This window comes from Gorilla gorilla, chromosome 9 (genome assembly GCF_029281585.2).
Source record: "Gorilla gorilla gorilla isolate KB3781 chromosome 9, NHGRI_mGorGor1-v2.1_pri, whole genome shotgun sequence".
Lineage (NCBI taxonomy): Eukaryota > Metazoa > Chordata > Mammalia > Primates > Hominidae > Gorilla > Gorilla gorilla.
Genome location: NC_073233.2, coordinates 88400720 through 88424799, shown reverse-complemented (window position 1 = coordinate 88424799; position 24080 = coordinate 88400720). Strand labels below are relative to the sequence as shown.

The window sequence follows — 24080 nt, the reverse complement described above, 5'->3', positions numbered from 1 at the left end:
CACTGTCACCCTGGCTGGTACGCAGTGGCGCCACCTCAGCTGGCTGCAACCTCTGCCTCCTGGGTTCAAGTGATTCTCCTGCCTCAGCCTCCTGAGTAGCTGGGATTACAGGCACCTGCCACCACCCCCAGCTAATTTTTTGTATTTTTAGTAGAGATGGGGTGTCACTATGTTGGCCAGGCTGGTCTCGAACTCCTGACCTTGTGATCTGCCCACCTTGGTCTCCCAAAGCGCTGGGATTACAGGCGTGAACCACTGTGCCTGGCTGAATGTTTCTAAAGCTCTTATAATAGAGCATGGCATATAGCAAGTATTACATAAATGCCTATTAGATTAAAAATAAAATATATAATCTCTGAGGACAAGTAGACTTAGGTATTTGAAGTCAGAACTTTGCCCAGCTCTGTGGGTTTGGATTTGAGTCCCATTCTCAGCTCCCCTAGTACTCCTTTCCCCTTTCCTGGTATGTGCACTACTTTAGAGAAATAAGTTTATTGAAATGGTGCTTAACTACTGATTTTGGGAGTGAAGGACTCTGTGCATCCTATTTATTATTTTATCCCCACTGCTTGGTGCTGCACTGTTAACTGAAGTCCTTGCCATTTTAGTCTCCTTTCTATACTGCAAATTCGCTTTTGGGGAAGTAAATAAAAGATTAGGAATCTGTCTCCTGCTTTTTCATCTCTGACCTCTTCTAAGAAAGAGCCAGGGGGATGTCTATTCTCGACAGAACTCCTTTCCCCATCATAAGTGAAAAAGCCACCCAGTAAGAAAAACAGAAGATTGAGCCCTTCCTATGGGGCCTGTGTCAGTTTAGAGGTGATCTGTCCTACTTGGGAATAATCCCCTGTCAGCTTTTCCTTCTGATACCTGTGGCGATTTCAAATTAGGGTGGATCAAGGTCATTCAAAAACCTTACACAACTCGTCCAGGGACCAGTGAGGTGGAACTGAAGAGTGTGGAAAATGTCCAGGTTATTTTGAGGAAACTTGGGGCTAAAAGACCCGGAGCTGCTTAGAGCTGCATAATTTCCCTGGAGAAACTTCTGGCAAGTGTTGCACCATGGGTAAGACCAAATAGCTAAGGCAATTTGGCTCATCTTCATGGCCAAGAAGAAATGTGCTTAACGGGAGATAAACTCAGTGCCAGAACCATCCACAGTGGAAAACAAAACAAAACAAAATGTATAGTAAATGACTTTGTGTATAACTGCCCATGTTGAAAATACAGAAAGAGAAGCTTCAGAAAAGGAAGTAAAAAATCATTCTCATTAATAGCAATAGTGAATAATAGCTTCTTAAAATGATCAACTGCAGAATTTCACAGCTTTAGTGCAGAATCTTGCACTTAGAGATACTCGAGGAAAGTGCACATGTTTATATTCCAATTTATAAAAAAATCTGTTATCATACAGGTTAAACTTAAACAAATGCAAACTATTGAATTTAGTGACGAACTCACTCCTTCTAAGCTTTCCTCACCCATTTTAGACACTGATGGTTGTCACCACCCTTTGATTCCAGAACATTGTGAAAGTTCTGTGGAAACAGCATAGGCTTTGAAGTCACAAAGACTTGCATTCAAATGCTAGCTCCTTCATTTACTTGTATGACCTGAGATAAATTACTCAGCATTAGCAACCTCAGGTTTTCAGCTATAATCACTAGTGGGCAATTAGAATATCAACTTCTCAGAGGAGTTGGGAGTGCCAAATCAGAAAATATTATGAAAATCACATATCTCAGTTTCTTTCAGACACTAAGATACAATAAATATTTGCTTCACTAATACTTAATTGTGGCACAGATACCCTAGAACAGTGGCAGTAGCCTGTGTGTCCTTTGTAAGAGTAAGTATCCAGAATATTCATGTGTTATTAGGCTTTATGATACATTTCATTGTAACACAAAGAGCAGAGTACTACCAAGACAAATGGACTTTCTTAGGGCTGCTACCATAGTTACTCTATATCTTATCTTACAAAGTGATACCAAAGGGGACAAGGGAAGTGCTGAGAAGAGAAGGGTGTGCTCCTTTTAAATGATATGGAAGTGAGGAAGGGCATAGTCCCTGGCTAGGGCTCCACCCTTGGGCCTGTGCCCATGGATCTAGGTGAAGACAGGCATTTTTGTTTTCCTGGCCAAATGTTGCATTTCCCAAGACCATCCTGGCTTGCCACGCCCCATCCTGTGCCTATAAAAACCCCAAGATCCTAGCAGGCAGAGACACAAGTGGCTGGATGTCGAGAGGAACATATCGGCTGAAGAAGACACAAGTGGATGGACATTGAGAGGATGTTGAGGGGAGCATGCTGGCAGAAGAGCACAGGACAGATGCCAGCACACAGGCAGCCCATCGACAGGTGGAACTGAGAGGTGACAACGTGAGCAGCCCTCGCTTGCTCTACACACCTCCTCAGCCTTGGCGTCTGCTCTGGCCACACTTGAGGAGCACTTCAGCCCACTGCTGCACTGTGGGAGCCCCTCTCTGGGCTGGCTCCCTCTGCTTGAGGGGAGGTGTGGAGGGAGGGAGAGGCGCAGGTGGGAACCGGGGCTGTGCGCGGCCCTCATGGGCCATCGTGAGTTCCTGGTGGGTGCGGGCTCAGGGGGCCCCACACTCGGAGTGGCCGGCTGGTGCTGCGGGCCCAGGTAGTGAGGGGCTTAGCACCCAGGCCAGCAGCTGCGGAGGGGGCACTGGGCCCCCCAGCACTGCTTGCCCACCCGCACCGCTCTTGAATTCTCACCAGGCCTCAGCCACCTCCCCATGGGGCAGGGCTCGTCACCTGCAGCCTGCCATGCCCACGGCAGCCCCACTGCCAACCTGCAGTGGGCTCCCACATGGCCTGAGCCTCCCTGATGGGCGCTGCCCCCTGCTCTGTGGCACCCGGTCCCATCGACCAGCCAAGGAGACTGGTGGGCAGCCCCGCCCGTGGTCCTGGCACAGGATCCACTAGGTGAAACCAGCTGAGCTCCTGAGTTGTGTGGGGACTTGGAGAACTTTTATGTCTAGCCGGAGGATTGTATATGCAGCAATCAGCACTCTGTGTCTAGCTCGGAGTTTGTGGATGCACCAATCAGCACTCTGTATCTAGCTAATCTGATGTGGACTTGGAGAACTTTTATGTCTATCTAAAGGATTGTAAATGCACCAATCAGCACTCTGTCTAGCTCAAGGTTTGTAAACTCACCAATCAGCACTGTGTCTAGCTCAAGGTTTGTAGACACACCAATCAGCACTCTGTGTCTAGCTCAAGGTTTGTAAACACACCAATCAATGCTCTGTGTCTAGCTAATCTAGTGGGGACTTGGAGAACTTTTACGTCTAGCTAGAGGATTGTAAATACACCAGTCAGCACTCTGTGTGTAGCTCAGGGATTGTAAACGCACCAATCAGCACCCTGTCAAAATGGACCAATCAGCTCTGTGTAAAATGGGCCAATCAGCAGAATGTGGGTAGGGTCAGATAAGGGAATAAAAGCAGGCTGCCCTAGCCAGCAGTGGCAACCCCCTCAGGTCCGTTTCCATGCTGTGGAAGCTTTGTTCTTTCGCTCTTTGCAATAAATCTTGCTGCTGCTCACTCTTTGGGTCCACGCCACCTTTGTGAGCTGTAACACTCACCATGAAGGTCTGCAGCTTCACTCTTGAAGCCAGCGAGACCACGAACCCACCAGGAGGGACGAACAACTCCTGACGGGAGGAAAGGGCAACTCCAGATGCACCGCCTTTAAGAGCTGTAACACTCACCGTCAAGGTCTGCAGCTTCACTCCTGAAGCCGGCAAGACCATGAACCCACCAGAAGAAAGAAACTCCGGACACACCATCTTTAAGAACTGTAACACTCACCGTGAGGATCCGCGGCTTCATTCTTGAAGTCAGTGAGACCAAGAACCCACCAATTCCGGACACAGAAGGAGGCAGAGTTTGGCTGGGGTAGTCGGAGAAGAGCCCAGGCTGTTGAGCGGCCTGACCCACTCCATCCCCTTCTGGCTTCCCCCATCTGCTGAGAGCTATGTCCACTCAATAAAACCTTGAACTTATTCTCCAAGCCCAGGTGTGATCTGATTCTTCTGGAACACCAAGGCAAGAACCCAGGATAAAGAAAGTCCTCTGTCTTTCTCACAATGTAGAGGGTGTAATTGAGCTGGTTAACACAAGCTGCCTACAGATGGCTAAACTAAGTTAGCACCCTGTAACCCACGCCCACTGGGGCCTCAGCTATAAACATTCACCTCCAGACACTTCCATGGGGTGGGAGATCCACAGCCTGCCCGTCTGTATGCTTCCCCTAGAGGTTTGAGCAGTGGGGCACTGAAGAAGCAAGCCACACCCTCATCGCATGCCCTGAAAAGGGGACCAGGGAACTTTTCTGGTCTCAAAATGAGCTTTCACATAGTGGAAAGTCAATAAATATTTGAGGGATGAATTAATTAAAAACGAATGAGCATTAATCCTTAATTAATAAGGTGTTATTATACTTCCCTATATTCCATGGAAGAGGGGGAAAAAACAAATAATGACAAGCTAATATTGGAATGTAAGGGAATTTAATTGTGCATGAACGTGTGCATTTAATTCCTTAGATATATTCAGGGATAAAGACTCAATAGAATACACATTTCTTATTTATTCTGTATCCATACCTTCAATCCTGGATTATAAGATTCTTCAGAAAGATGACTCTTAGGATGGTCTACCATTACATATAAACAAATGTACATATTTATTGGTGCAGGAGGACATTGTCAAGTGGAGGATAGGGGAAGGACATTTCTATAGGCACTCAAACATCTGAGTTCTTGTCCATCAGTTAGCTATGTGAACTTGGGCAAGTTGGTTCCCTTTTCTTTCTTTTTCTTTTTTTTTTTTCGAGGCTGAGTCCTGCTCTGTCCACCAGGCTAGAGTGCAGTGGCGTGATCTCGGCTCATTGCAAGCTCTGCCTCCTGGGTTCACGCCATTTTCCTGCCTCAGCCTCCCGAGTAGCTGGGACTACAGGCGCCCATCACCATGCCCGGCTAATTTTTTTGTATTTTTAGTAGAGGGGGGTTTCACCGTGTTAGCCAGGATGGTCTCGATCTCCTGACCTTGTGATCTGCCCGCCTCAGCCTCCCAAAGTGCTGGGATTACAGGCGTGAGCCACCGCGCCCAGCCAAGTTGGTTCCCTTTTTTGAGCCAGTTTCTGGATATAATTAAAAGATTGGATTTGATAATTTATAAAATATTTGCCAGCTCTAAAATGTTTTTAATTATGTGGCCAGGAATTTGGTTATGACACTTTAGAAACAGTCATGAATGCCTCTGTTTTAATACTTGACAACATACATACGATGATATAATATATATTTGTGTATTTCACTAGACCGTGAACTTCTTCAGGCTCTGGCTTAGGGCCTAGTACAGAGTAAGTCTTTAAAAATTAACTGAAATTCATTAATTATACTGCTCAGATACACCAATAGAGTTCACAAGTCTGAGTTGTGATTCAGTCTATTTTTTTAAAAAAAACAAGAACTAATGCCAATGACAATTTTCAAATGGTCTTAGATTCTATAATGTTAAGTGCACTTCAGGTAAATGTAGTGACCCAGAGGGTTAAAAATTAAATGATGAAAAATGGCTTAGTCTGCCATTTCTCAAACGACACAGGTATACACAGCTATAAGAAGTTCCTTTCTTTCTCACATCGGGTGATGCACAACACATGTGCCTCAGACTTTGAACTTGCTTCAGTCAACATTTTTATCTGTGGCTTGACTGAAGATATAGTGAATAGCTCATCGCATGCACAGGTGACAGAGATCTGGAAGGGAAAGCACATGTGGTTTCACACTGAATCACAATCCTAGAAGCTTTTAACAGGGTTACTTGATAAGACAATTTAATTATCATAAAATACAGTTAACAAAGATGAACATTCTACCCAGATTTCTAATAAACAAAATGTGTTACACAGGTTCAGGAAAATAAGGCTCAGTGATTACAAATCTAAAATATCTTAAGCGTTTTTAAATAATTACAGTGGTAATTATGACAATAACAGCCATAATTTATTGAAAATAGTAGATCCCCCATATCTGTGTTTCTCCTTTATGTGGTTTTAGTTACCTGAGGTCAACTGCAGTCCAAAAATAATAAATGAAAAATTCCAGAAATCTACAATTTATAAGTCTTAGATTGCAAGCCAGTCTGAGTGGCATGATGAAATCTCCCACTGTCCTGCTCCATCCCACCCTAGACACAGATCATACCTTTGTTCAGCATATCCATATGTATGCTACCCATTCTCCCGTTAGTCATCAACATTGTCTGCTCCTGACATCCAGCTATCGACATCTACATGGATTGAGGACCAGAATCACCTCAAGCAGATGATTTTCCTTCTGATGTGTTGTCAGAAGGTCAATAGTAGCCTATAGCTACATCACAGTGCCTATGTCATTCATCTCCCTTCAACTCAACATGTAGGCTCAAGAAATGTAAGTACAATATGATAAGATATTTCAGGACAGAGAAAGACTGATTTCACGTAACTTTTATGACAGTATATTATTATAGTTGTTCTATTTTATTACTATTGTTATTAATCTAACTGTGCCTAGTTTACAAGTTAAATATTATCATGGGTATGTATGTATAGGAAGAAACATAGTATATCTAGGGTTCTGTACTATCCATGGTTTCAGGCATCCACTGGGAGTCTTGCAATGCATCCCACATGAATAAGTGGGGACTACTGTGCTTACTGTGTGCCAGGCACTGCACTGGACCCTACATCTCTTGAGTTTCAAGGCCAATGCCTTTTCAGTGTACCGTTTTCAAAGTTCATTTAAGACAACCAATGATAGGACTCCTACAATGTTATATGATTTTAAAATCAATTAAGACAGCTAGGCAGGTGGAATCCTGTGTTTTATGCTAGTGAAACTTGGTTGAAATTGTATTCAGGCTTAGATTCCACAATTTCATAAGTGTATAGTGTGTGTGCTCCAGGGGAAAGTGAGGGGCCTAGCAACCTTATTTTCCAAGGATTAGCTGGGGAAAAAGTGAATAATAATCTGGATTAGTAGAGAGGGGAAATGATAGCTGTTTTTAGAAACTGAAAAGGCTATCGTGTGACTGTTGGATTAGGCAAATTTTATCTAGATCCTGAAGAAAGAAGCAGGATGTAGAGTGAAAGGAACAGATAAATGGATTTTGGCTTAACAGAGGAAAAAAAAAAAAACTAATAGTGAGTTCTATGCTAATACTGCCAAATGAATGAGAGTCCCATTGTTAAAAGTGTGCAGGGAAAAGTTGGACATTTGCTGATGGAAAAGGAAGACTGGAATTAATGATGGAAGAGATGCCTCAAGGTCAGTTTCAAAATAGTAATTTTACTATTCTCTGGTTATATATTGATAGAGACTTCTTTAGAGTTTGCAATCAAAACCTTTTCTAATTTAGCTGAAGCTACTCCATTAAAAATCTGCTGGATATTTTATAAATACTTGTATAATCCCTGCCCTCTAAGATAGTATAACAAAGATATTTCTGCAAGTTTCTTGCTTTCAGTCATTTTAATTTATCATAAAAATTCTTTCTTTTCTTTTTTTATTTAATTTTTTAAACGCTTCATGAATTTGCATATCATCCTTGCATGGGGGTCGTGCTAATCTTCTTTGTACCGTTCCAATTTCAGTATATGTGCTGCTGAAGTGAGCACTATTTCTCATAGTGAGTCTAAGACATAGGCATTACTTTTTCACATTACTAGATGGTAAAACTAACCCAGAGAAGTTAAGCAATATATCTAACATCATACTGTTAATTAGTAGTAGTACTATGATGCAAACATAATTGATTAACAATTTTAAACAATGAGTCTTCCTCCACGTTTTCATAAAGATCTACAAATTAGAGTAATTTTAAAAAGATCTTCAGTTTTGTAGCTTTTTAAATAATAGAAGTCATAGTTTATTATCACTTTTATAATGAAAAAGGCATGTTGTGGGAAATTTGGAAAATATAGTAAAATTAAAAATAATAATAAAAATAGAATAATATCCTCTATAACTCTGCCATCTGTAAAATTACTTCAACTATTATAGTGCATAATTGTGTGAGGTTTTTCATATATATATTTCATGAAATATATAAATATATGATCAAAAATAAGTATTACATATAAATATACACACATGCAAATATATAAATATATAATTTTTTAATATTTTTTTTTGAGATGGAGTCTCACTCTGTCCCCCAGGCGGGACTGCAGTGGCATGATCTTGGCTCACTGCAAGCTCTGCCTCCTGGGTTCACACCATTCTCCTTCCTCAGCCTCCCAAGTAGCTGGGACTACAGGCACCCACCACCACGCCCAGCTAATTTTTTGTATTTTTAGTAGAGACAGGGTTTCACTGTGTTAGCCAGGATAGTCTCCATCTCCTGACATCGTGATCCGCCTGCCTCGGCCTGGTAAAGTGCTGGGATTACCGGTCTGAGCCACTGCACCGGCCTATAAATATATAATTTTTAAGATAAATGGGACCAACTACTCTGTGTTGTTCTTTGCTTTTCATGGGAAATATAATTTTGTGAGTATATTCTAATATCAGTAAACATTTTTCTTTTTTAAATTATTGTTCTAACTGTACTGCGTGCAAGTCCATTTTTATTTTCTCAACACATCAACAGAATATTTTATTTTATAAAGCACTTTTTGGTAGTGTGGTTGGTTTTCATGATGCAAGAAGGCCCTGAGACTATTCCGTAAAACATATGTGTCCTTTAATTTCCCTTTTTAAAAATCTTTTTGTCTGTTTGTTTTAAATTTTAATAGCTTTTGGGGTACGAGTGGGTCTTGGTTACATGGATGCATTGTACAGTGTTGAAGTCTGGGATCTTAATGTACCTGTCGCTAGAGTAGTATACATTGTATCCAATAGGTATTTTTTCATCCCTCACCCCCATCCAACCCTCCCCTCTTCTGGGTCTCCAGTGTCCCTTATACCACTCTGTATGCCTTTGTATACCCATATTTGTTTTCCCATTCTTAGGTTACTTTACTTAGGATTATGACCTCCAGTTCTATCCAAGTTGCCACAAAAGACATTTTTCATTCATTTTTACGTATTTAATAGTATTCCATGTATATGGTACTATGGTTAGAGCAATAATTAAAAAAATTTAGTGATAATAGTCTATACTAAATGAAATATATATACCTTTTTTTATCTACTCATCAATTGATGGGTGCTTTGATTGATTCCATATCTTTGCTATCGTGAATTCTGCTGTAATGTATACACACATACTAGTGTTCTTTTTACATAATGAATTCTTTTCCTTTGCGTACTCAGTAGTGAGACTGCAGGATAACATAGTAGATGTACTTTTAGTTCTTTGAGAAGTATTCCTGCTGTTTTCCAGAGAGGGTGTGCTAATTTACATTCCCAGAAACAGTGTATAAGTATTCTCTTTTCACCACATCTGCGCCAACATCTATTTTTTGACTTTTTAATGGAGGGCATTCTATCTGTGGTAAGATAGTGTCTCATTGTGGTTTTAATTTGCATTTCCCTGATGTAATATCGCTAAATATTTTTCTAAAGCACAAAGTTTATTTGCTTCAGCCTAAAGGTATATTGAGAGGACATAAAAATCCATTTTTATTGACATGCTAGTAGAATTATTTCCCTGAAATATTGAGACTTGTGGTCAGTAAAAGGAATTTTTTGCTTCATCTGTCCTCAGGACTGAAGACAGATTAGGAGTAACAGAAAGTGGCCGCTGGTTTCCCATCACACTCGTGCCTGCTTGATCTAGCCCCTTTCCAATAGTAACCTCACTCACCTACTCCTATCTAAGCACTTTGGACTCATTCTCTCTCTCTTGAACTTGCCAAATGTATTCCAGGCCTACATCTGAACACATGGCATTCACATGACTTAAAAAGCTTTCCCTAGATATTCATTTGGATCTCTGTTTCAACATCACCTCCTGAAAGGGGTCTTTCCTGACTTGCTTAGCCCCAGAAACCCTGACCGTCCTTTCTTCTTTTCCATCACCCTACCTCCACCCTGCTTTATGTTTCTGTATCCCACTTCATTATCTACAGTCATATCATGTCAGTATTTGTTCCTTGGTATTTTCCTTCTCATTTATTAAATACAGGGGAATTACAATGCTTCGGTCTTATCAGTAGTCACCTAGAATAGTGCTTGGCATAGAGTGTGTACCCAACATATGCTTATTGCCTGAATTAATGAGTGAGTAGCTTGTAAGGCATGCCTGGCAAAAAGATCCCATTTTAGTTTTAGTAAGTTGCAAAGTCAGGGGAGGGTTTTGAGCTGTTTCCTAGTCTTTCTTTATCATTGATCTAAGAGAGATTATTTAAGACACCTGAAGCTTAACATGAAAGTGGATTTATTCTTTTATACTGGAGTTTTTGTGGGAAGAACAAAAACCAGAAGTTGTCCTGAAGGAAGGCTAGGAAGAAAAGACCAGATTGTCAATATAATTGGGCTAGACAGAGAATGGGAGGATGAGACAGAGTCAAATGGGATTTTTTTAAAAAATGAAAAGATCCATTTCTCAGTGGCACCTGATAGATAAATAAATCTTGGGAAGCTCACAAGGCCAGGTATAGGTGCTAACATTGCCTGTCTATAGATTTCATATCTGGAAAGTAGGTATATTTAAAAGCCCAGAGTAAGTGGAATGGTCTTATTTTTATCGGAAGAGTAATGATAAGCTCATTAATTCTGTAAGCGGATAGGTGATACAAGCCTCAGAAGTATTGTATTGGCTTGCATTTTGAAGATCCTGTAAAAGAAAATGCAATCAAATTGTGATTTTTGAGAAGGGGGTTATCCATCAGCCTTAGAGTCTTGATAAGGCTATATAGGTTTCTTAAGAAAGACACTTCTTCAAAGGCGATAACATAGTTATCTCTCTGTCCTGCAGTATAATTGATAGCACTATTCAAAATTAATAGACTTTGGTGTGTAGTAGATTAACGCACAGTATGCTTAGAACAGAAAGCTTACAGCTTCTGGGATTTTAACCCACATCTAGAAATCAAATAACATGAAAAGAGAGGGATGGGCGAGGCCTCACATCTGAGGATACAGCAAAGACCGACAAGTTTTACAACATGATAGTGGTCATAAAATTAGACTTAACAACCCCACAGTCCTGAAAGTGAGATAGAAAGGTGTTCAAAGGAAACCTGTGCTTCTGGTATGCATCATCCCTCCTATTTTATTACTATAAGTTTACAGTTCCCATTGCTGGCTCTGCCTGAGCTCTTATAAATATGGTAACATATAGTACTTAAGAAATATTACATTAATGGGGGATTTCTATTAGTCTTCTATGACCTAGATTAATATTGGAACAGTTTAATAGACACAATCATAGTGAGAACAAACCTACTAGCATATGTCATCAAAAGGAATGGTCTTTTTTTTAGCTAGACTGGGGAGGAAATAAGGGTAAAAGAAAGAGAATCAAATCAGGGGAAAGCATAAAGGTTAATGAAAATAGGGCCCAGACAGGCTGGTACTCTTACAGAAGCTAATATAGAAGCAGCAGTTCATCTTGTCTCTTGTGAGAACTAGACTGGGAAGTCAGGGGGAAGCACCCATCTATGATGCCAGAGAAGAGCTCACCAAAGAGGTAAAATAGAATTTCTTCCTTATTCCTGATTTTCTAGCAGATAGATCAAGGACTTTGGAGGCATAGACATCTAGATTAAGATTCTGGCTCTTTTATTTGTTCTGTGTGTGATGTTTGGACAGTCATTTAAACTCATGGGGTATTAGTCTCCTTATCCATACAATGAAGGCAAGCAAACCAACTTTTAGAGTCACCATGTAGAATAAATCAGATTAGATATGTTAAGGACCAAGCACAATGCTTGGAACAGGGCTGTCATTTACAATGTACAGGTTGTACCCTGCACAATCACCAAAGGGTACCATTTGCATCTGTAGGACAAATTGTAAGCACTCTTCTGTGGCATACTCATACTTTTCATCCTCATTGAACACCATCTCTCAAGGTGTCCACTTTGAAAGTGTAAAATCAAGATGATCTGCCATTACCTTCTCAAACACATTCTGGTGATAGCAGTGATGAGAAATATAGGACACGGAAGACTTCTGAGTCAATGGCATGTGTCATTCCCTCCATCTAAAGTGTGGTTCTTGCCTCATACAGTCAGACTTTTTATGCCTTTTTGGGAAGTGTTCCCTGATGCTTTACATGTTTGTTTGTTTGTTTGTTTTTTATCCCAAGCTAGATTAGCTCCCTCTCTCCCAGGTTCCCATGACCCTCTGCATTGACCTCATAGGCTCACTCTCGCAGAGTACATGCCACATTGTATCATAAGTGTTACTTTTTATGATTCTATCACAGTACTGAGAACTCTTTGAACTTCTGACTTATCCCTGTATGTTTAGTTCCTAGTTCAATGTCTGGCACAGTTATTGCTCAGCATGTGCTTGTTAAATGAATCAACACACAGACTATCATATGCGAATACATTGCAATATGATCTTGAGAAAGTTACTAAACCCTTCTGAACTTCATCTTCCTCATCTATAAAATGGGAGAAAATACATACCTAGAAGATATATTGAGCTATATAGAACACTTGGGGCAAGGTATTCACTCAATAAGTTGAGCAATATTTCATTATTATTATACTATTTTATGACCATATTCAGATATAATTAAATGTACCAAAAGTATGCCATTACTGAAAAAAATTTAAACAGTTGTTAAAAAAAAAACCCCATCCCATTGAGCCCCTTAATTCTTGGGGTTTCTGGCTCTACAAGGTGCCATTTGCCCTTTTCTCACAACAGGGATCCATTCCCCTTTGCCCTTTTTGTGAGTTCATACATTTATTCTGTCTGACACTCACAAATCCATTATGTTTAATGAATATCCCTTCTGACATCATGCTGCTTAAATGAGGCTAGAGTGCCTAATAATTTTGTTTTTAACAGTGACTTTGTGTACTCTATATTTCTAAAATTTAGCAGAGCTGATCATCATTTTAATATTCCTGAAATCCACATAGTAGCAGTTAAATTTGTACCAACAATTTTGAGCATTGATCATATAAAATATGCAGGACTAGGCACTATAGGGAGATACAAACATGGACGTGGTCCTCCCTCTCCGCTTGAAGTTCAAGGTCTCAGATCAAAAGTCTCTTAGTTAATATGCTGAGAAGAGCCACTCACAGTGATATTCTCTATGGCCATGAATCAGATCTCTTGAGTTAAAAAAACGTTACTTGGGCAGCTCGGACTACATGATTTGAAAATAGATCTGAATAAGACATGCTCTGCTCTTGTGAATCAGGTAATTTAGTGATGAAAAGAGAGTGGAGAATATAAATATACTATTTTAGTATATTAGGCTAAATGTTTTGGCTGAAGTAAGCACACAGCGTGTTGGTGGTAATAAGGTAAGAAGTAGTCAGACTAGAGATTAAGGAAAGCCTTAAAAAAGTGACGAAAGGAGGCTTCTTGAAAAGCCTACTAATGTAGGTTATCACATTTTGATCCTTGTGAGGATCAAAAGAAAAATTTAACTCAATAGTTGGCATAGAGTAAGTATTCATATTAGATAGTTGTGTTATAAAATAACATTTATAAGCATCATTGTAATTATTGAGTAATAATATGAGTGAAAATAGTCAAGAAAAGGGTACTCCAGGCAGAGGGAAATGGGAGGAAAGGCAAGGTATAAGGTTATTATAAATGGTTGTATTGAAGGAAAATCCAGGTAACGATTGACGAAAATCGAGTATGGATAGACTAGAAATGGGCAGGAGAGTCAGGCCAGAAAACCTAGATTTTTGTCCTGCAGGAGGAATGTTCTCATAGTGTTAAGGAAACAAGTGACTCAGTCAGATTTATTTTTAGAAAACCTGTTCAGCCACCATGTAGAAGACTGATTTGAGAAGTTCAAGACAAAAGACAGGAACACTAGTTTAGAGGTCTGTTGCAATGGCACAGCTGAGAAATGAGGAAGGCCTGGACTTTGCACAGGGGTAGAAAAGAAAGAAGAGAATAAGCCATCGTGGAGACTATGAGTAGATGATACAGGCTATTTATTTAATGACGTATGTGTGGAAAATAAAAGGGAGACAGAAGAATGAATGAGAGCATCAGGGTTTCTGTCTGGCTGTGTGATAGCAATGAAAGAGGAATGAGTTCAGTTTGGCCACACTGTCTTTCTAGTGCCAGGTGAACAGTTTCAGCAGGCATTTTCATATATGAATTGGAAGCTGAGATAGAACATCACTGTTGTAAATAGCAATTTGAGAGTCTTCTGCATATAGAGAGAATAACCTTAAAAGTGGATAAGACTCTGTGAGACATGCCTCTGGAGAAGGAAAAGAGGGCTAAGTAGAGGTTTGGACCATATATGGGAGAGGAAAGACTTTCAGCAGAAAAGTGGCAAGACAGGGTAGTTTTTAGAAGCCTACAGATGATAGCTGGCTATGTCAGTTATCAAACAACAGTGTGTATAATAAACAACTGAGGATCTTGTACAAGATTCCCTGGCCCCACCCTAAGAAAATCTGATTGATTATGATGAAGCCTAGGAAACTGCATTTCCCAGCAAGCACCCAGGTGATCTGACACAGATGGTTCATGAATCCCACTATGGGAAACACAGACCATATTACTGCTGGAGTGGGAGAAGACTGAACACAGGGTGTGTGTTCATCAGAGTGCTATGCTTAATGAACTAGATGTGAGCCTCCTCCAGATTTGCTTGGCAGGTAACCAACCGAAGAAAATTCTTGTTATCAATTTTCACTTATTTCCTAGACCAAAAATATCACCCAAACCTGTGTCAAAACCTCACACACCCAGAGCAGAGTTTGCAGACACAAATGAAAGTCAGGCTGGGGAAAATGAAGGAAATCCAATGCAATATATTTGTATTCTGTCACTGAGGCACTGTCTAATGTTGCTGTAACTATGATGTATAGGTCTATCAAAGCATGTGTTACCATGGTCTGAATTTCCCAACTGGAGAAAAATGATTAATGTAGAGATTTGCATTCGATGTGGTCTTGGACATCAATATTTCAGCTTAGATAAACAGGAGCTTTACCTAATTTATTGGCTCTCATTATGGATGGCTTGTAGAAGCCAAACTCCCCCTCTACCGCGAAAATGACCTTTCATGCTCTACAAATCAATCTAGAAGAAGTGAAGCAAGTTGGTTAATATTTTAGGAAGGAAAAAAATGACTTCACATGTCAGGGACTTAATTGTTGTGATTTTGACCCATTTTGAAATTAGTTAACATTTGCTTCAGGCCTCTGACTTCATACATTATTTATTTTCATCTTGGCATTGCTTAAGTCTCTTCATGTGCAATATGCTTATAACATGTGAGAATCTTTTTCTAAATATTGCACTTAAGTAATAGCATTATGAGTCTGAAAATTTAAAGCCCAGAGTGTGTTCCCCACACACATACATGCACGTGGATATTATTTCAGGCCACACTGCTTTGGGGTACATTTTAGCTCTCCTTGGCAAAGTTTCTAGATGTTACAGCCAGCATTACAGAGCAATTTCCTTGTAAGAGTTTTATGTTGCAAAGTGTGTCAGAAGTTAATCAAAGGGTAACAATGCAAAAGTCTGTGCATATGGCTTCCTGGAGACTCTGGCCAGCCCATGCTGTCAGTCACTGTCAAAACTGTAGCACACAGGGGCGTATGGCACCTTTTTCTCTCCTGTGAGAAAATGTTTCTGACCACAGAGGTCACTGCCTTTATGGCATAAATCTATTAGCCTATTGTTGTGGTGTGAATCCCAAGGATTCACAGTCAGCTGTCTGGCTCAGATGCATGGTCTCTGCAGCTTCTTGCAGTAAAGGGTCAAGCCCTGCATCTTGCTTCTGACTGCCAGCATCAGCGTGGGGCTTTCCTATCATAACCTCTGCATCTTGGTGAGTAATCACTTATGCTTGGCCTTGAAAATGACTATCCCATTACTTGTTCTGTGTAATCATGGGAGAGGAGTGCTTTTGGAATCATTACACAAGTTACACCTTCCAACCAGCCTGGGCGTCCTCAGGGCTTGGATGGGGAAAGGCAATCTGTGAGAATGTTCCATCATGCCAGTGCCATATGAGGATAGTGATTTAGAAGCTGGAAGAAAGGCTTAGAAACTCTTATGTATTCCTGACATGGGTACCACCTTCTAATCAACTATTTTTTTTTTATTCTTGACACCCATTTGAAGTTGAACAAAAGCCAGTGTATAGATGAGACCCGACAGCTGTTTCCTAGATGTATAGAAATAACCATTGCAGCTGTCTAAAACTAGGGCATTTGCATTTGCATCAGTTTGGATTATATCTTTCATTAATTTGGGTCATAATTTATGTACAAAGCTCATAGAACAAAGAATATGCATGTCCAATGCAGCCTTTTAAAAAAAATCTTTAAGCACAAACATAGAAATTCCAGAGATTCTGTTCACCTGGTAAAATGCAGACTCGTTGAAGGTGATTTTCACTGTACAGACGTTAACTAAAAATCTACTACATTCACAGCAGTTTTTCTGTCTGCTAAAAATCTACTCATCTTTCCAATTTTATTGTCACCTTCTCCATGAAGCTATCTTCAGTTCCCGAAGTTAGAATTAATTGATATCTTCCCTCAGGAATTTGGAACCAAATTCATGGAGGCTGGAATTTGATGCTCTCATTTCCTAGTAATGCTCATTGAAGTAAATGCTGAACAAATGCTAATAGTATCCCAATGCCAATAAGAAGCAAGGAAGGGAGGAAAACATGCAGGCAGGCACATTTATATTAATTAAAAGTAGGTATTTTTGAAACAAACATTTATATAATATTTTATAATTCAGAAACACTTTCTTTTTTTCTTTTCTTTCTTGTTTTTTTTTTTTTTGGAGACAGAGTCTCGCTCAGCCACCCAGACTGGAGGGCAATGGCATGATCTCAGCTCACTGCAACTACTGTCTCTTGAGTTCAAATGATTCTCCCATCTCAGCCTCCTGAGTAGTTGGGATTACAGGCACCCGCCATCATGCCCGGCTAATTTTTGTATTTTAGTAGAGACAGAGTTTCACCATGTTGGCCAGGCTAGTCTTGAACTCCTGACCTCAGGTGATCTGATGGCCTCAGCCTCCCAAAGTGCTAGGATCACAGGTGTGACCCATTGCACCTGGCCTATTAAATATAAGTTCCAGTTTTACATAATTTCTTTGCTCATGCATATGAAATCGGCTATCAGAAGCAGCCAGGTCAAAAATTGAATGCTTTGTTGCTTGGACATTTCTTCTACCAGATACCCCAAATCAGCAGTCCCCAACCTTTTTGGCACCAGGGACTGGTTTTGTGGATGACAATTTTTCCACATACTGGGGGTGGGTGGGATGGCTTCAGGGTGATTCAAGTACATTACATTTATTGTGCACTTTATTTCCATTCTTATTACATTGTAAGACACAGTGAAAGAATTATACAGCTCACCATAATGTAGAATCAATGGGAGCACTGAACTTGTTTTCCTGCAGCTAGATAGTCCCATCCATGGGCAATAGGAGACAGTGACAGATCATCAGACATTAGATTCTCATAAGGAGCAGACAACCTAGATCCCTCACAGGTGCAGTTCACAATAGGGTTCACGCTCCTATGAGAATTGAAGGCCACTGCTGATCTGACAGGAGGCCTAGCTCAGGCAGTAATGTGAGCAATGGGGAGTGGCTATAAATACAGATAAAGCTTCACTTGCTTGCCTGCTTGCCTCTCTTAACAGGCCATGTACTGATAATTGTCTGTGGCTCAGGGGCTGGGGACTCCTGCTCTAAATTATCACTCTCAAGTTCAAAGTTTCACAGATCTGTAGGGCAGGGGCATAATCCAAACAAGCTTTTTGCCAAATGTGACCTTTGCTCCATTGCCAATAAGTTCCTCATCTCCATCTGAGACCTCCTCATCCTGGCCTTCACTGACTATTAGCATTTTGATTACAACCATTCAACAAATCTCTAGAAGTTCCAAATTTTCTCTTATCTTCCTGTCACCTTCTGAGCCCTCCACACTCTTCCAACCTCTGCCCATTACCCAATTCCAAAGGTGCTTCCACATTTTCAGGTATCTTTATAGCAATACACAACTCCTGGTACCAATTTTCTGTATTTGTTTTTTCTCACACTGCTATAAAGTAATAGGAGGTTTAAGAAAGGAGGTTTAATTGGCTCACAGTTCTGTGGGCTGTATAGGAATCATGGCAGCATCAGCTTCAGGGAAGCCTCAGGAAACTTAGTGACAGAAGGCAAAGGAGGAGCCATCACTTCATCTTGTCCGAGCAGGAGGAAGAGGGAGAGCCGAGAGGTGCTACACACTTTTAAACAACCAGATCTCAGGAGCACTTACTATCGCAACGACAGCACCAGGGGTGGCGTTAAACCGTGAGAAACCAGCCCCATGATCCAAACACCTCCCACCAAGCCCCACCTTCAGCATCGAGGTTGACATTTCAACATGAGATTTAGGTGGGAACACAGATCCAAACCATATCAGATGAATAATTAAAATGATATCTTTAAGTCTGCTTTTTGATTACATGTAAATGTGAATTGGGACCTGGAAAAGAAATTAGGTGATTAATTTAATAAATTCAAGACTCACCATCAAATACACTGATTAGTGATCAACATTTTTAGTTAGGATTATTGTGTTAGGGTATTGAGAAAAAGCCAACCTAGGTGGATCATAACTAAAATAATGTCCTTTGCAAATCTAAGAATCCCCTTTCTCTTTCTAGTGGAAGTTTCTCTGCCAGTTTTTTTCACATGATCCTAATGAAGATTGATTTCTAATAGTACTGTTGTATATATTTTATAACTAGCAAAGCATAAAATGTCTTCTTTGAACTGTTAAATAAAACATGGAAAAGCATTTATACTGAAGACAGAAAGGTAATGTTAGGGCTGTGTGTATTTGAATAAAAATGTTTACCCTGATAATTAAAACACATATAAAAGAAGATTTTTTAGTCTGACCTTTATGAATGTGAATTTGTATCTTAATGTCTGACATTCTTGGGATATTAAAATGAAACAATCATTATACTAAATCATAATAGTTAAAATAATTTGGAGGTATAGAGCTCTAAAATCTTAGAGGAATTACAGGGTTTTGGTGAAATTTAGTTATACTCTTAATTATTTTATAAATAGAAAAGCATTTAAATCATAATTAATTTTATATAAAGAAAACCTACCTTATTACAATTTTTGAAATATATAAATTTTAATGCATTCAAATATTTTCAGTATTCTTTCATGCTATGGAACTTGCTCATGCCCAAGTATCTGATTACAGATTTAGGATTAGACTCATTGCTTCCATGCCAGCATGAATTTCAGTTGCTTATTAACATGTGGGTTATAACTTTGAAGAAGTCAGATCGTGGAAGATCATACACATGTTGCACTTGCTATCTCACGGGCATTCTGTAATTAGACCGGATTCATTTGCCAGACCCCTCCCTGAGCTAATGAGCTAAGGTACTGCTGTGTCTCTTTTTATTAAGAAAATTGAAGTTAGAGATTAAACGACTCTAAAATGACTCTTGCTTCATTTTGCCAGGTCATTTCTGAAGGCTAGACTGAACGTGGGTCTGAACTCTGTAGGGGATTTTGAGTCACTTGATAAGAACATGATTTTCTCTTATTGCCTTTTTGTTATTTTCCCAAAATATGAAGTGAGATTCTATTATTTGTACTGAAAAAAGTACCGCATGCTTTATATTACACATCTTTCTATTTTTCGTCCTACTTATTCTGCTCCTGTATTTCCCCTTTTCCAGATAAGTCGACATTTTCACTGGACCGATTGGACTGAAAAGGCAAGATTGAATGAGGTAAGCCATTTGGGGGCTGCTGTGAACACACACATATTCAGCAATCCTGTGGTGAACAGAAATTTAACCAAGCTGGCTTTCTAGTTTGGTCTGGTTGCACCTTGTTTGGTCAGATTCTTGCAAAGGTCTGAGTTAAATACAGCAAACATGCAGGTGGGTAAAACAATTATTATTTTGATCCTTTGGCCTCAAATTAGTGAAGTGTGGCCTGCCTATATGTACAGAAAATATATGGACAATTATTTTGTATTGGTTGGGATGCTGTTGAGTAATGGTAAGATTGTGAGAAAAGATAGCTAGACTGGAATTATCACTCAGGAATTTGTCTGCTGGCTTGAGAGGGAACTTAAGGGGCTGTGATATATTAAGACTCTTCCTACTCATTTTGGGGGACAGGTGTGTTGTGGCATTCTTTTCAGCAAGCTGAATAGAAACAGTCTAGACACAACACATGCTTTGAAACTGATTCTGCATCAGGGGAAGTGAGAATGGATTGGTCAGGGCCAGAATAATGTGTTGCTCCAGTGAGTGTTGACTTCTCTGGTGCAATCCGAATTCTCAGAAGAGCCTTTAGGTACTGGCTTCTCAGTCTTATTGTTTCTGGTTCTGAAATTGCTTTCCTAATGTAAACTAAATGACTTTTCTTTGAAGCAAGAAAATATGAAAGTAAAGTCTTAAAATTATGTATGCCTGTTGATTTACTTATTCAATTTAGAGTTGTCATTTAAGGAAAAATTAAAAACTAATTTTAAAATTTATCTGCAATATTTTTACTGTGGAATTATTTAGAACAATAATTTTAAATTATTATTTTATTATTATAAATATTATTATTAGGTAGTGGGGAGAAAGCCCACTACCTAATAATTTGGAGTTTGTTAAATAAATAATGGCATAACCACATGGTAGAATATTATGCATCTGTTAAAAGTTATAATAGTGAAAAATGTTTAATCTCAATAGAAAATATAGAGGCAAGGTATCAAGTAAGAATGCACCATTCAGAATTATCTATATTGGGGCATGGCTTTGATTTATACCTAGACATTAGATGGGGAGAAAATACAATTTGTTCTCAGAGTTCTGTTCTGTAAGATACTTTTTCTCAGACAATAATGCCAATTCCATAGGAATGTGGTACACATTTTATAAGTTGATGTGTACAAATTAATAAGCACATGTTATATCCAATAAACACTCATGCTGGTCATTTCTTCTCCTTCTTTATTGAACGTGATTTTCTCAAGAAAACATTACTTCCCATCCAGTCCTCCAAAGGCAAGCCCATCTCATACTGGATTCACACCCACCTGCCCATGCTTTTTGCTACCTAGAAAACCTTTCCAATACCTTTCTTCCACTTTCATGCCAAAACTTCTTTAGGGGTCTCTTATTTCCACTTTATGCCTTGCATTCCTTTTCCTTAATTCTGTTATTCTTACATAACCAAATTAACTCCTCTGCATTCATAGCTGACTTTAGCTTTGGTGAATTTTTATTTTCTCTGTACCAACTCTTACCGGGTTGAGATGGGTGGAAAGGGTGAGGAGTAAGACAAAAAAATGTCCAAGCTTAGGAATAAGGTCCTTTATTAAGAAGAAAACGTCCTGTAACAGACAAGAGGAGCCAAAGAAAGGTAGGTTTTTCCTAAGTGGCTCCAGTGCAGTCTCTGGGCCTTGGAGGTCTGAGAGTTCCTCATGATGGCAACTCCCACCTCTTGTCTACTACCTAACCTTTCACATCTCCAGTGACTTAGAACCTCAGCAACAAAACTAACAGTCTCATCTGCCAGCCTCTGCTCTGCTTCATGTTCTTTCTTATTCATGCTGGCTTTAATGACTTATATTCTAACCCTATTTTCTCTCTACCACTTCCATCTGACTTAACCCTATATTTCCTTATAATTTACTCAAATGCTATTCCTTAGATTAAGCTCTAAAAATTTTCAGTTGCATTTTCAGATTCCCTTACTATAATGTTAGGCCTGACTGTAATCTCTCTTCCTCTGAAATTTGTCCTCAGTCTCTTTGTACTAGATAGAGACTGAGGATGAAAGATGAAAACTTAGTAGCTTAAAAATCAGGATATCACAGCTCTACCTCTCTTCAGAAGTAACTGAACAACTTAAACAATGTTGAACATATAATAATAATAATAATAATAATAATAATAATAATAATAATGTTCCAATGTCCATCTGTCCGTGGAGGTTAAATGGTTTTATATAGAGAATATCATGGGGCTGTCCAGTGGAATTTCATCATCAAACTAAGCTCTTTCCTGCCAAAGGGATTTTATAACCCTTCCCATTACTGAAAAATGTTGACTCCATAGGGTGAACCAAACAACGTGGTGGCAGGTGTCTGTAATCCCAGCTACTTGGGAGGCTGAGGCAGGAGAATCGCTTGAACCTGAGAGGTGGTGGTTGCAGTGAGTCAAGATGGTGCCACTACACTTCAGCCTGGACAACACAGTGAGACACCATGTCAAAAAAAAATTACAATGATTTCCTAATAACTAAGGATTAGGTTAGCAGTCTACAAACATAGAGCAACAGGTGAGTTTATGAATAAGGTCTTTCAGTAAGGAGGATACATCCTGGGGTAGACAAGATGGGTATGGGAGAAAAAAATTTATTTCCCCACCCTATAACAAAAGACAGAGCAACAAAAGAAAAGCATAACAAATGTATTTAATGAAAATTTTATATGACATGGGAGTCTTCAGAAATGAAGACAAAGTTCCCAGGGAAAACTGCAAATTTTTACCGACAGTCATGCAGAAGTGTGATTGGAGGACAAAAGCTTATGATCTAATGGCAATAACCTGAGGGGAGCTTAGCAAGGGCTGTTTGTTCAGTTTCTTCTTGGCATCACTGCATGGCATTACTTCCCTCTGGATATAGGACAGGACACCTATCATATGCCAATCTTCAGGGGAAGAAACCAGGAGAAGTCAGAGAGACCTTGATGCTTCCGCTATTTTCTTAATTTTGGAGTATCTCATTCTGAGCCCAACATGGGCAAAAGAAAAGAGAGTTATAAAGGAATGGAATGTCACTTCTGGACAGAGCAGATTTATTCTCACAGCCACAGATGGCTCAGGATTATGGCTAAATTCTTTAATGAGAAGAAACTCTAATTCAGGATCAAAGTCTACTGGATAGGCTTCAAAGTAACCTCATGTTTTACTTACAGGCTATTTGAGAAAGCCAACATTCTTCATGTGAAGACAAGCGAATGAAAACGATATATACAAAATATGCCATGAAAGTGATAACACTTTCTGACATTTATTCATCATTGTCAGGCAGTGCGTTGAGCACATGCATGGATTCTCTCATTTAATTCTATAAGAACCTCTGCAGCAGACGCTGTTATTCCCATTTTTTTTTTTTCATATGGGAAAGCCTGAGGCTAAGAGGGCTGAATTAGCTTGCCAAAAGCCCCTAAACTGGTAGCAAATTGCTTTTGGATTTGAGTGCAGTGCTATTTAACTGTATAGATGAGCTTTTAATCAGAGGGTTATATTGTCTTACACATGGACTAGCTGTGAACCATGGAGACAGGATTTACTTGGGACAGTTAGGGAGGGTGAGGAGGCATTAGAAGGCCTCACAGAGGTGGAAAGTATAAAGGCCCTTAAGAAGTTGCAGGGAGCAGTAGCACAAACTGTCCCCCCAGTTCCTTCTCCCTCATAATCTCTATATGCACTTCCACCCGGTCGCTTCCAACCCTCAATATTTGTTCCAGGGAGCCCATACACATCTCTACCACCTTCTCATTGAGTAGCATTTTTATATATTTTGTTATATAGTAAATATTTCTCCCCTGAAGCCTCCCAACACTCCTCCCCTTAAGAAAAACAGTTATGCCTTGTTTGCTGCTTGAAATGTATGAAATCTGATTGTGTTTACTTGTTGGGATTGAAACCAATCACATACAAAAATACCTTTTTAGGGGAGAAAGATGTTGGTTCTGCCTTGCATTCAAATAGCCGGTCTTTTCTGACTCACATTGAACAACCTTGAACAAATCGCACTCTCTCTGGTTTCTTTTTTCTGCTTCTGCTTACAGCAGCAGGGAGAAAGGCCACACAAAGTATCGTGCGATCACTCAAATATTAAAGCTTTTTACACTCTTTGCTTCTGTTC

The 24080-nt window shown here is 39.7% G+C and overlaps 1 long non-coding RNA gene and 1 other non-coding gene across 2 annotated transcripts in view; one reads left to right on the top strand and one right to left on the bottom strand.

Annotated features, from left to right (window-relative positions):
- LOC134759294 (uncharacterized) overlaps positions 1-19927 on the top strand; it is a 1134411-nt gene extending 1114484 nt beyond the window's left edge. Inside the window, exon 4 of the long non-coding RNA XR_010135400.1 lies at positions 19874-19927. This is a non-coding gene — a long non-coding RNA (uncharacterized lncRNA). The remainder of the gene's footprint in view (positions 1-19873) is intronic.
- LOC115936322 (U6 spliceosomal RNA) lies at positions 7593-7699 on the bottom strand. Its single transcript, XR_004071824.3, has one exon. It is a non-coding gene; the product is annotated as a U6 spliceosomal RNA (small nuclear RNA).
- Positions 19928-24080: the final 4153 nt, after the last annotated feature.